The sequence below is a fragment of the Somniosus microcephalus genome, chromosome 25 (assembly GCF_052327205.1).
Source record: "Somniosus microcephalus isolate GS21.2 chromosome 25, FLI_Smic_1.0, whole genome shotgun sequence".
In the NCBI taxonomy this organism is placed as follows: domain Eukaryota; kingdom Metazoa; phylum Chordata; class Chondrichthyes; order Squaliformes; family Somniosidae; genus Somniosus; species Somniosus microcephalus.
Window position 1 is genome coordinate 35,902,111 of NC_141011.1, and position 13,602 is coordinate 35,915,712.

The window sequence follows — 13,602 nt, forward strand, 5'->3', positions numbered from 1 at the left end:
AGTCGTGGCTGGGTGTTTGGGATATATTACCAGCAATGAGTCCATCTATTTTTCTTCCACGGCTGATAAATGTCTTTAGGAAGAGATCCTGTTTTATGTAGAACTTGATTTTTTCCCCCTCTCTCATCGTGTAAAATTCAGAAATCCCTGTGATTGATGAGGGAGACATTGCCTTTGCTTTTCCCACAGTGTGTTTAGGTCCAGTCTGTGATGTGTATCAGATCGCACGGTGATCTGCTTTGGTGGTTAACTGATACCTTGTGGGATCCTGTAACTCAATAAAACATACATCTGAGCCGAGCATGATGTTTGAAGAGGTATCAGCTCCCTGCAAGGCCGTCGCTTTTATTCCACCAGCCCCCATCTCTCCTAATCTTCTTCCCTCCATTCCTGAGCAGTCTGTCTGAAGGCTCAGTTTGTACAAGTTCCCAGGTTTCAATCCCTGTCTATGGTCGGGGTAGAAAAGGAAAGAAGTGTAATGTATGGACGTTAAATGAGGACTGGGATGTGATGCCCTCAGTGGTCAAATAGCCCACAGTGAAAAATGACCATTTGGACGGGTTACCTGGGGCAGCTGGTGCCCATGGTTACTGCACTCCAGTATGGAGTTAACACCTCCAGGAAAGGAAGTGAGAATTTATGGAATAGATGGCTACTCTGTAGCATTCAAAAAGGAAATGGATAGATTTCTGACTGAGCAGTGTGCGGTAGGAAGTTGCTTAGGAACCTGGGTAAGAAGTGAGTTGAAATGACACTGACATAGATTCCATACAAGAACGTCAAGGTGGCTCAGTGGGCAGCACTTTTGTCTGAGTCAGAAGGTCGTGGGTTCAAGTCCCACTCCAGACACTTGAGCACAGTGTTGAGGGAGTGCTGCACTGTCGGAGGTGCCGTCTTTCGGATGAGGCGTTAAACCGAGGCCCTGTCTGCCCTCTCAGGTGGACCATGGCACTATTTCGAAGGGGAGTTCTCCCCGTGTCCTGGCCAATATTTATCCCTCAACCAACATCACTAAAACAGATGATCTGGTCATTTATTTCATTGCTGTTTGTGGGATCTTGCTGTACACCTACTGGCTGTCCCGTTGCCCTACATTAGAAATGTGACTACACTTAAAAAAGTACTTCATTGGATGTAAAGTGCTTCTGCTGTAATGGAAGGCGCAATATAAATGTAAGTTTTTCTGTCTCTGTTTCTCTTTCTGTCTTTCTCTTTCAGTCTCTATCTGCCATTCTCTGTCTGCCTCTCTCCAGCACAGGCTGCGGGAGCGAGCTGGAAGGGAACTCCGTGTTGGAGGGGGTCCCACTCGGGCAGGTTTGGCTTGGGTCCCGGATAGTTCGAGGCCGCTGTACTCACAGAGGTTGGAGAACTTCTTCTGAGAATTTGAAAAGTACGATTAAACAAACAGAATTGTGAAAACCGTGGCCAGATTATTTTACGAATGCAAAGTTTATGTCAACAAACCACAGCCGCACAGAACCTCCCCGGAGAGATTGTGTTACTGCTCGGCGAGATTAACTGTTCCGGGCAACTCGCGCTTCCTGCAATGTCACTGGTCTGGCAGAGTGTCCAGGTGGCTGCTGTACTCTGTTGGCATGGCACCTCCCCTGAAGGTGCTGACTCTCACTGGGGTTCAGGTCCCCTCCTCTCCTGAAGGTGCTGACTCTCACTGGGGTTCAGGTCCCCTCCTCTCCTGAAGGTGCTGACTCTCACTGGGGTTCAGGTCCCCTCCTCTCCTGAAGGTGCTGACTCTCACTGGGGTTCAGGTCCCCTCCTCTCCTGAAGGTGCGGACTCTCACTGGGGTTCTGTCCCCCTCCTCTCCTGAAGGTGCTGACTCTCACTGGGGTTCAGGCCCCCTCCTCTCCTGAAGGTGCTGACTCTCACTGGGGTTCAGGTCCCCTCCTCTCCTGAAGGTGCGGACTCTCACTGGGGTTCTGTCCCCCTCCTCTCCTGAAGGCGCTGACTCTCACTGGGGTTCAGCTCCCCTCCTCTCCTGAAGGCGCGGACTCTCACTGGGGTTCAGGTCCCCTCCTCTCCCGAAGGTGCTGACTCTCACTGGGGTTTAGGTCCCCTCCTCTCCTGAAGGTGCTGACTCTCACTGGGGTTCAGGTCCTCTCCTCTCCTGAAGGTGCTAACTCTCACTGGGGTTCAGGTCCGCTCCTCTCCTGAAGGTGCTGACTTCCACTGGGGTTCAGGTCCCCTCCTCTCCTGAAGGTGCTGACTCCCACTGGGGTTCAGGTCCCCTTCTCTCCTGAAGGTGCTGACTCTCACTGGGGTTCAGGTCCGCTCCTCTCCTGAAGGTGCTGACTTCCACTGGGGTTCAGGTCCTCTCCTCTCCTGAAGGTGCTGACTCTCACTGGGGTTCAGGTCCCCTCCTCTCCTGAAGGTGCTGACTCTCACTGGGGTTCAGGTCCCCTCCTCTCCTGATGGTGCTGACTCTCACTGGGGTTCAGGTCCCCTCCTCTCCTGAAGGTGCTGACTCTCACTGGGGTTCAGGTCCCCTCCTCTCCTGAAGGTGCTGACTCTCACTGGGGTTCAGGACACCTCCTCTCCTGAAGGTGCGGACTCTCACTGGGGTTCAGGTCCCCTCCTCTCCTGGAGGTGCTGACTCTCACTGGGGTTCAGGACACCTCCTCTCCTGAAGGTGCTGACTCTCACTGGGGTTCAGGTCCCCTCCTCTCCTGAACGTGCTGACTCTCACTGGGGTTCAGGTCCCCTCCTCTCCCGAAGGTGCTGACTCTCACTGGGGTTCAGATCACCTCCTCTCCTGAAGGTGCTGACTCTCACTGGGGTTCAGGTCTCCTCCTCTCCTGAAGGTACTGACTTTCACTGAGGATCTGACTGTTTGCCAGGTTGAGTTTCACTGGCAGCAAGTGCCCTCTGCTACCACACCCAAGTGGTCTTTCTTTATGTGGAACTGTTGACAGGCAATTCAACTGCAGGAGGCCTCACAGTCAGAGCCCCATGCTGTCCACATGTGTCCATTTAGCAGCAGGCAGTCACTGGATAATAATCCGGAGTGGGAACCCAGCCTGATTTTTCCTTCCATTTGCCCAGGGAACGCTGAGGCCAATTGTACTCCCTGACTACCACTTGGGCAGCGATTGGCTTGCTCGGCTCAGACCAGGGATTGAGCTGGGATCTCGGCTCAGACCAGGGATTGAGCTGGGATCTTCGCTCAGACCAAGGATTGAGCTGGGATCTCGGCTCAGACCAGGGATTGAGCTGGGATCTTCGCTCAGACCAGGGATTGAGCTGGGATCTCGGCTCAGACCAGGGATTGAGCGGGGATCTTGGCTCAGACCAGGGATTGAGCTGGGATCTTCGCTCAGACCAGGGATTGAGCTGGGATCTCGGCTCAGACCAGGGATTGAGCTGGGATCTTGGCTCAGACCAGGGACTGAGCTGGGATCTTGGCTCAGACCAGGGACTGAGCTGGGATCTCGGCTCAGATCAGGGATTGAGCTGGGATCTCGGCTCAGATCAGGGACTGAGCTGGGATCTTGGCTCAGATCAGGGACTGAGCTGGGATCTTGGCTCAGATCAGGGACTGAGCTGGGATCGCGGCTCAGATCGGGGACTGAGCTGGGATCGCGGCTCAGATCAGGGACTGAGCTGGGATCGCGGCTCAGATCAGGGACTGAGCTGGGATCGCGGCTCAGATCAGGGACTGAGCTGGGATCGCGGCTCAGATCAGGGACTGAGCTGGGATCGCGGCTCAGATCAGGGACTGAGCTGGGATCGCGGCTCAGATCAGGGACTGAGCTGGGATCGCGGCTCAGATCAGGGACTGAGCTGGGATCGCGGCTCAGATCAGGGACTGAGCTGGGATCTTGGCTCAGATCAGGGACTGAGCTGGGATCTTGGCTCAGATCAGGGACTGAGCTGGGATCTTCGCTCACTCAGTTATGAGGAAGACAGTGCATGTGCCCACTGAGCCACCGGAGAGGGTGTAAAGCAAGACTCCTTTGTGTCACGATTATGCAGTAATTAAGAAGTCAGATACCTAGTGAGATCACAGGGCCCGTTTCACTAACGAGCAGCATGGTCCAGTGGCTCAAACATGGACATTAGCTCACGCCACTTACGGGCAGAAAATTTCCCATTTTATGCTTTTCACTGAGTTTGCCAGAGACTGTCAGCAGATTCATTTCCACGTGAGATTTTCACACAAACAAAGGCGGTAAATGGTTCTTCCCTGAGTGTTGCAAATCAGTAATTTGTTCAGACTTTTACACCAACTTAATGTATCAATGAGCTGGACTGCGAGCCCAGCAGTAGGGACTGACCAGCTGGGAGGCAGCTCACTGTTCCCATTCCTCTTTTGAGGGGGGTGGGAGGAGGGAGGGAGCGGGGGAGAGGGGGGGGAGGTTTATTGATGCTTGGCTGGGTTTGTTTGATCTCAAGCTTCTTTTTCTTCTTGCGCTGAGCTGCAGCAGAGCTGTGAGCAATTTTTTTTTTTTTAAATCACATGCAACAAAAACTTTTAATGTGCTTATTGGAAGCTTTCTTTTTAATTTTTTTTTACAAACAGTGTATATCTTGTTAAGGAAACCTATTTGTTTTGGGGAGGAGGGATGAGCATCATTTAAAAAAAAGATGAGTTTGTTTTCCTCCTCCTCCTCTCACCGAGACACAGGTTCCACGGGCATCTGCTTATGCCTGTATCTCACTCATTCTTCATGCCCCCTCCCTATTTCTGTAATCTCCACCAGCCTTACAACCCTCAGAGAGCTCTGCGCTCCATCAATTCTGGCCTCTTGCGCATTCCCAATTTCCTTCACTCCACCATTGGCACCATCCCTTCAGCTGCCTGGGCCCTCAGCTCTGGAATTCCCTCCCTAAACCTCTCCGCCTCTCCACCTCTCTCTTCTCCTTTAGGACGCTCCTTAAAACCTACCTCTTTGACCTGTCCTAATATCTCCTTATGTGGCTCGGAGTCAAATTTTGTCTGATAATCGCTCCTGTGAAGCGACTTGGGACGTTTTACTATGTTAAAGGTGCTTTATAAATACAAGTTGTTGTTGTTGTTGGGAGCCTAAATAGTATCAGGAGGCCATTCAGCCACCGAGAGCTCATAGCTAAGCCTGATCCTGCCCTTGTCTGATGTCTCTACAAGCACACTGTCCAACAAAGATCACATTAGACAATGTCTAGGCCGTGAATAAAAGACAGATTCAGCAATGTCTAGGGTTAGTGTCCGGTGTTAGTGTCTCTGGTTAGTGTCTCTGGTTGGTGTCTCTGGTTAATGACCCTGGTTGGTGTCTCTGGTTGGTGTCCCTGGTTGGTGTCTCTGGTTGGTGTCTCTGGTTAATGTCCCTGGTTGGTGTCCCTGGTTGGTGTCTCTGGTTGGTGTCTCTGGTTAGTGTCCGTGGTTAATGTCCCTGGTTGGTGTCTCTGGTTAATGTCCCTGGTTGGTGTCCCTGGTTGGTGTCTCTGGTTGGTGTCTCTGATTAGTGTCCCTGGCTAATGTCCCTGGTTGGTGTCTCTGGTTAATGTCCCTGGTTGGTGTCTCTGGTTGGTGTCTCTGGTTGGTGTCCCTGGTTGGTGTCTCTGGTTGGTGTCTCCGGTTGGTGTTTCTGGTTAATGTCCCTGGTTGGTGTCTCTGGTTGGTGTCCCTGGTTAGTGTCTCTGGTTGGTGGCCCTGGTTGGTGTCTCTGGTTGGTGTCTCTGGATGGTGTCCCTGGTTGGTGTCTCTGGTTGGTGTCTCTGGATGGTGTCTCTGGTTGGTGTCTCTGGTCGGTGTCCCTGGTCGGTGTCTCTGGATGGTGTCTCTGGTCGGTGTCTCTGGTCGGTGTCTCTGGATGGTGTCTCTGGTTGGTGTCCCTGGTTGGTGTCCATGGTTGGTGTCTCTGGTTGGTGTCTCTGGTTGGTGTCCCTGGTTGGTGTCTCTGGATAGTGTCTTTGGTTAGTGTCTCCGGTTGGTGTCTCCGGTTGGTGTCCCCGGTTGGTGTCTCCGGTTGGTGTCCCCGGTTGGTGTCCCCGGTTGGTGTCTCTGGTTGGTGTCTCTGGTTGGTGTCCCTGGTTGGTGTCCCTGTTTGGTGTCTCTGGTTGGTGTCTCTGGTTGGTGTCTCTGTTTGGTGTCTCTGGTTGGTGTCTCTGGTTGGTGTCTCTGTTTGGTGTCTCTGGTTGGTGTCCCTGGTCGGTGTCTCTGGTCGGTGTCTCTGTTCGGTGTCTCTGGTCGGTGTCCCTGGTCGGTGTCTCTGGTCGGTGTCTCTGGTCGGTGTCTCTGGTCGGTGTCTCTGTTCGGTGTCTCTGGTTGGTGTCCCTGGTTGGTGTCTCTGTTTGGTGTCTCTGGTTGGTGTCTCTGGTTGGTGTCCCTGGTTGGTGTCTCTGGTTGGTGTCCCTGGTTGGTGTCTCTGGTTAATGTCCTTGGTTGGTGTCTCTGTTCGGTGTCTCTGGTTGGTGTCTCTGGTTGGTGTCCCTGGTTGGTGTCTCTGGTCGGTGTCTCTGGTCGGTGTCTCTGTTCGGTGTCTCTGGTCGGTGTCTCTGTTCGGTGTCTCTGGTTGGTGTCCCTGGTTGGTGTCTCTGTTTGGTGTCTCTGGTTGGTGTCTCTGGTTGGTGTCTCTGGTTGGTGTCCCTGGTTGGTGTCTCTGGTTGGTGTCCCTGGTTGGTGTCTCTGGTTAATGTCCTTGGTTGGTGTCTCTGGTTGGTGTCTCTGGTTAGTGTCTCCGGTTGGTGTCCCTGGTTGGTGTCTCTGGTTAATGTCTCTGGTTGGTGTCTCTGGTTGGTGTCTCTGGTTAATGTCTCTGGTTGGTGTCTCTGGTTGGTGTCTCTGGTTAGTGTCCTTGGTTGGTGTCTCTGGTTGGTGTCTCTGGTTGGTGTCTCTGGTTGGTGTCCCTGGTTGGTGTCTCTGGTTGGTGTCTCTGGTTGGTGTCTCTGGTTGGTGTCCCTGGTTAGTGTCTCTGGTTGGTGTCTCTGGTTGGTTTTCCCTGGTTGGTGTCTCTGGTTGGTGTCTCTGGAGGGGAAGACAGAATAAGAGAGACAGGTTGGGCAAGAGAGGGTTAAAAAGTTTTAAGAATGCAACATGTTCCCAGTTACTTCAGAACCAGGTTGAAGGAGCTGAGTAGGAACCGCAGGAGGCTATCTCTCCGCAGGCATATGGTCTATTCATGGTCTTTGTCTCCCACACAGCTCTCGCTGGGCTCTTCACAGACACCTTTGTGCCCCGAGTCAACGTTACAAATGCACCACTCGCCTCCAGCTGGTCAGATTTGCACGTTAACATGATGAGAAAAAGCATCCCTGCTCATCAATACATTCCTTTGATTGGTGATTAACTCCAGCCCCTGCCAGATATCACACCCAGCCCCTGCCAGATATCACACCCCAGTCCCCTGCCAGATATTACACCCCATCCCCCTTCCAGATATCACACCCAGCCCCCTGCCAGATATCGCACACCAACCGCCTGCCAGATATCGCACCCCAGTCCCCTGCCAGATATCGCACACCAACTCCTGCCAGATATCGCACCCCAGTCCCCTGCCAGATATCGCACCCCAGCCCCCTTCCAGATATCACACCCCAGCCCCCTGCCAGATATCACACCCCAGCCCCCTGCCAGATATCGCACCCCAGCCCCCTGCCAGATATCGCACCCCAGTCCCCTGCCAGATATTACACCCCATCCCCCTTCCAGATATCGCACCCCAGCCCCCTGCCAGATATCGCACACCAACCCCTGCCAGATATCGCACCCCAGTCCGCTGCCAGATATCGCACCCCAGCCCCCTTCCAGATATCGCACACCAACCCCTGCCAGATATCACACCCCAGCCCCCTGCCAGATATCGCACACCAACCCCTGCCAGATATCGCACCCCAGTCCCCTGCCAGATATCGCACCCCAGCCCCCTTCCAGATATCACACCCCAGCCCCCTGCCAGATATCACACCCCAGCCCCCTGCCAGATATCACACCCCAGCCCTCTGCCAGATATCGCACCCCAGCCCCCTGCCAGATATCGCACCCCAGCCCCCTGCCAGATATCACACCCCAGCCCCCTGCCAAATATCACACCCCAGCCCTCTGCCAGATATCGCACCCCAGCCCCCTGCCAGATATCGCACCCCAGCCCCCTGCCAGATATCACACCCCAACTCCTGCCAGATATCACACCCCAGCCCCCTTCCAGATATCACACCCCAACTCCTGCCAGATATCACACCCCAACTGCTGCCAGATATCGCACCCCAACTCCTGCCAGATATCACACCCCAACTCCTGCCAGATATCGCACCCCAGCCCCCTTCCAGATATCACACCCCAACTCCTGCCAGATATCACACCCCAACTGCTGCCAGATATCGCACCCCAACTCCTGCCAGATATCACACCCCAACTGCTGCCAGATATCGCACCCCAACCCCTTGCTAGATATCACATGCCAAACTTTGCCAGATATCACACCCCAGTCCCCTGCCAGATATCGCACGCCAAACCTTGCCAGATATCTCACCCCAACTCCTGCCAGTTATCGCACCCCAGTCCCCTGCCAGATATCATAAGAACTTAAGAAATAGGAGCAGGAGAAGGTCATGCGGCCCCTCGAACCTGCTCCGCCATTCAATAAGATCATGGCTGATCATCGACTTCAACCCCACTTTCCTGCCCGATCTCCATATCCCTTGAATCCCCTAGAGTTCAAAAATCTATCGATCTCAGCCTTGAATATACTCAAAGACTCAGCATTCACAACCCTCTGGGGCAGAGAATTCCAAAGATTCACAACCATCTGAGTGAAGAAAGTCTTCCTCATCTCAGTCTTAAATCTTATCCTGAGACTATGCCCCCTAGTTCTGGACACTCCAGCCAGGTGAAACAACCTCTCAGCCTCTACCCTGTCAATCCCTCTCAGAATCTTGTATGTTTCAATGAGATCACCACTCATTCTTCTAAACCAGAGAGTATCGGCCCATTCTACACAATCTCTCATCATAGGACAGCCCTCTCATCCCAGGAATCAATCTAGTGAACCTTCGTTGCACCGCCTCCAAGGCAAGTATATCCTTCCTTAGATAAGGAGACCAAAACTGTGCACAGTACCCCAGGTGTGGTCTCACCAAGACCCTGTACAATTGTAGCACGACTTCCTTACTCTTATACTCCAACCCCCTTGCAATAAAGGCCAACATGCCATTTGCCTTATTTATTGCTTGCTGTACCTGCATGCTAGCTTTCTGTATTTCTTGCACGAGGACCCCCAAATCTCTCTGAACACCAACATTTAAAAGTTTCACACCATTTAAAAAATATTCTGTTTTTCTATTCTTCCTACCAAAGTGAATAGCCTCACATTTCCCTACAATATATTACATCTGCCACCTTACTGCCCACTCACTTCGTCTATCTATATCCCTTTGCAGACTTGTGTTCGCCTCACAGCTTACTGTCCCACCTAGCTTTGTATCATACCCTAAATCCTGCCAGATATCGTACCCCAGCCGCTGCCAGATATCGCACCCCAGCCCCCTGCTAGATATCACACCCAGCCCCATCTCTCTTCAAGACCTTGGTTCTCACTGAGGCACAAGTTCCATGGTGCAAAGTGCCCACCTGTCCTGTGTGGGTCCAGACAGTGAGTGTAACAGGCTATTTGATTATGGAGGGCATCACATCCAATCCTATCCTTACCAGACAATCAGACACACACACCGGACACTTTCCCCCCTTCCCCCAGGCTCCGCTCAGTGCTACAATGGACGCTCACTTTATTTGCAGAGGGAGATGAGGCAGGGGTTTCAGGCTGGGAGAGCTGACTGAGTGATGGCGGTCGATTGGGGCAACGACCTTTCCTACTTGCCATCTTTGTTGGGTATCTTGAAAATTTTCAAGCAGATTCAGGTCCTCAAAGATTGAGGGAACCTGTTGCAGGCCCTGCCCCTGTCCCAGACGTCAGGCTCAGGTCGTTGCTGGTTCTTTGGGATTGTCCAGAGACCGAAATGAATCCCCTCCTGACTGAGCTGCTGAACCAGACAATGTCTGAACGGGCTTCAGATGGTTTGTCTCCAACAAGAATTAAGGTTTAGATAAAGAGTCATTCTGAAGTCAGGGCAGCAGTGAACGCTGTCCCACACTCCCAGATACAGACACACACACTCATTCGCTCATACACACACACACACACACACACACATGCAATCATTCACACATTCACACACACGCACACACTCACACACATTCACTCACACACACACACACACACACTCATTCACTCACACACAGATTCACACACTCATTCACACATTCACTCACACACACACACACATTCACACATACACACACATTCACTCACACACACACACACTCAATCACTCACACACACATTCACACACACACACATTCACTTACACACACACATTCACTCACACACACACATTCACACACACACACATTCACACACACACACTCATTCACTCACACACACACACACATTCACTCACACACACACTCATACATTCACACATACACACACATTTACTCACACACACATTCACTCACACACACACTCATTCACTCACACACACATTCACACACACATTCACTCACACACACACTCATTCACTCACACACACATTCACACACACATTCACTCACACACACACTCATTCACTCACACACACACACACATTCTCACACACACACACATTCACTCACACATACATTCACACACACATTCACTCACACACACTCATACATTCACACATACACACACATTCACTCACACACACATTCACTCACACACACACTCATTCACTCACACACACACACACACACATTCTCACACACACACACATTCACTCACACATACATTCACACACACATTCACTCACACACACTCATACATTCACACATACACACACATTCACTCACATACACACACATTCACTCACACACACACACACATTCACTCACACACACTCATTCACTCACACACTCATTCACTCACACACTCATTCACTCACACATACATTCACACACACATTCACTCACACACACTCATACATTCACACATACACACACATTCACACATACACACACATTCACTCACACACACATTCACTCACACACACACTCATTCACTCACACACACACAGATGCAATCACTCACACATACATTCACACATGCACACATTTTCCAGTAGGAGCAGAGAATAATGATCAGAACCTTAGCTCATTTTCTACTCCCCAGTGCAGGATTTACAGACACCGATTTCAGTAGCCCGCTCACGGGCCCAGATGAGTTTGAGCATGCTTGTATTTTTGATCTCCGTGCTAAATCCTTCAGGATCATTGACAACATTCTCAGCGCGGTGAATGTGTCTGGACTGTGAGTGGAATTTGGTGTGGATAGCAGGAGTGTGGTGAATGTCTGCTCAGGAGATAGTGATACATAGAAAGAAAACATTGGGTAACGCCGAGATGAATGGGAATGCCAGCGCCTCAGTGCTGGCACCAGTGGGTAAAGAAATCCAATATATCTGTAAATCACCACAGGGGCTGCGGGTGCAGACACTCAAATATCTGACCAACGAACTCAGACACAAGGCTTGACGCAGCTGAAATATAATTCTATCCAAACGCATTTAAATGGATAGAAAGTCTTGCTTGTTTTTTGGGGTTGGTATTTAGGTTCATAGGCCTAGAAATTCAGTATAGCCACGTTTGGGGCGCTACAGCCGGGCGGCCGCTAAAGTTTGCGCCCGGCGCAACTTCGCGCCATCTTTGCCGATATTCAGTGGCATCGCCCCAAGAGGCTGCTGCTGCGCTAAAACAGGCGATGCACAACTATCATTAGGCGCTAAGCCAGCGGCACGGGGCGAAACCCCCGAGGGCGGGCGCAGCGCAGGTGCGGCGAGTTGCTGATTGACGGCAGACACTCTGGCGCCGGTGAGCTCTTAAAGGGGGAGGGTGGATTTGTTTGCCTGCCATGCCCTGCACACTGCAGCCCTGAAGCAAGGCCTGACCACTGCTGCTTGATCTGGACAACGCCCAGGACTATGGAGAAGGCCAACATTTGCACCCATTGCAGCCCCCATTATATGTTTCCAGTCAATGCTATGGCTCTGAAGTTAAAGACAAGTGCAAAGCTGTGGCCTGAAGCCACAAGTACCTGTGCGAGTGTTGAGCCAAACCAGAAAGCTCTCTACCTTTGTCTCTCTGCAAAGATCCATCTCTCACAAAGAAGGAGTGTTGCAAAATGGCTGCCATTTCTACTGCAGGAGGAGTGCCCTTTAATTAGCGCCCCCCGCGCCCCGCAGCGACTGGGAACCGTTCCCCTCCACCAGTCGCTAGGGGCGCCAGGCGCGCCAGGCGCGCAATAGGCCGGCGCCACTGAATTTCCGGTTTGGGGCGCACAAAGGGCGTTGCACGATGAAATGACGTCAGGATCTGCGCGCGCAGCTGAGCGCGCGCAAAGGCTTTGCGCCGCCGCTAAATCTTTACTGAAGTTGGGGAGAGGCACAGATCGCGCAGCGCCCGGCCGCTAGCCGCCTAGCGCCCCACATCTCCTCCTCCTAAGGCGCTAGCGGCTGGCGCAAACAACTGAATTTCTAGGCCATAGACTTTTACAGCACAGGTGGTGACCATTCGGCCCATCGTGCCTGTGCTGGCTGTCTGAGCGGGATCTGGGGGTACAGATACACACATCATTAAAAGTAGTGGTGCAGGTTAATAAGGCCATCAAAAAAAAGCAAACCAAGCACTGGGGTTCATTTCTAGAGAGATAAAATTGAAAAGCAGAGAAGTAATGTTAAACTTGTATCGAACCTTGGTCCAACCACACTTGGAGCAATGTGCACAGTTCTGGTCTCCGTATTATAAAAAGGATATAGAGGCACTGGTGAAGGTGAAAAACAAGATTTACTAGAATTATACCAGAACTGAGAGGCAAAACCTATCAGGGAAGATTGAACAGGCTGGACTCTTTTCTCTAGAAAAGAGAAGGCTGAGGGGTGACCTGATAGAGGTCTTTAAGATAATGAAAGGGTTCGATAGGGTAGACGTAGAGAAGATGTTTCCACATGCGGGTGAGACCAAAACTAGGAGGCATAAATATAAGATAGTCACTAATAAATCCGATAGGGAATTCAGGAGAAACTTCTTTACCCAGAGAGTGGTTTGAATGTGGAACTCGCTACCACAAGGAGTGGTTGAGGTGAACAGCATAGAGGCATTTAAGAGGAAGCTAGATAAGTACATGAGGGAGAAAGGAATAGAACGATATGTCGATGGGGTGAGATAAAGTAGGCGGGAGGAGGCTCGTGTGGAGCGTAAACACCAGCACAGACCTGATGGGCCGAATGGCCTGTTTCTCTGCTGTAAATTCTATGTAACATTCCCAGCTCCACTTCCCCCAGTCGGAAGGTGAGGGGGGGGAGCCGAGACACAGTCAGTGTAAATAACTCTGCAACCAGCCTGGGGCCAGGGGGGGAGGGTCTCGAAATAAATCAAAATTCACGGGGCGGGGGCGGGACGGAAGGGCCTCGGAATATTTGTGTAAAGTTCGTTCTTCTAACTGTCCCAGAGTTGGCTGCAAACCATTAGCCCTTTGACACTTGGCAGTTGGGAGTACATGTCAGTGATGGTGAGGGAGGGG

At 51.8% G+C, this 13,602-nt stretch overlaps 1 protein-coding gene across 1 annotated transcript in view; it reads left to right on the forward strand.

Moving 5' to 3' along the window:
• pax7a (paired box 7a) overlaps positions 1-13,602 on the forward strand; it is a 273,084-nt gene that overhangs the window by 149,386 nt on the left and 110,096 nt on the right. The window lies entirely within an intron of this gene.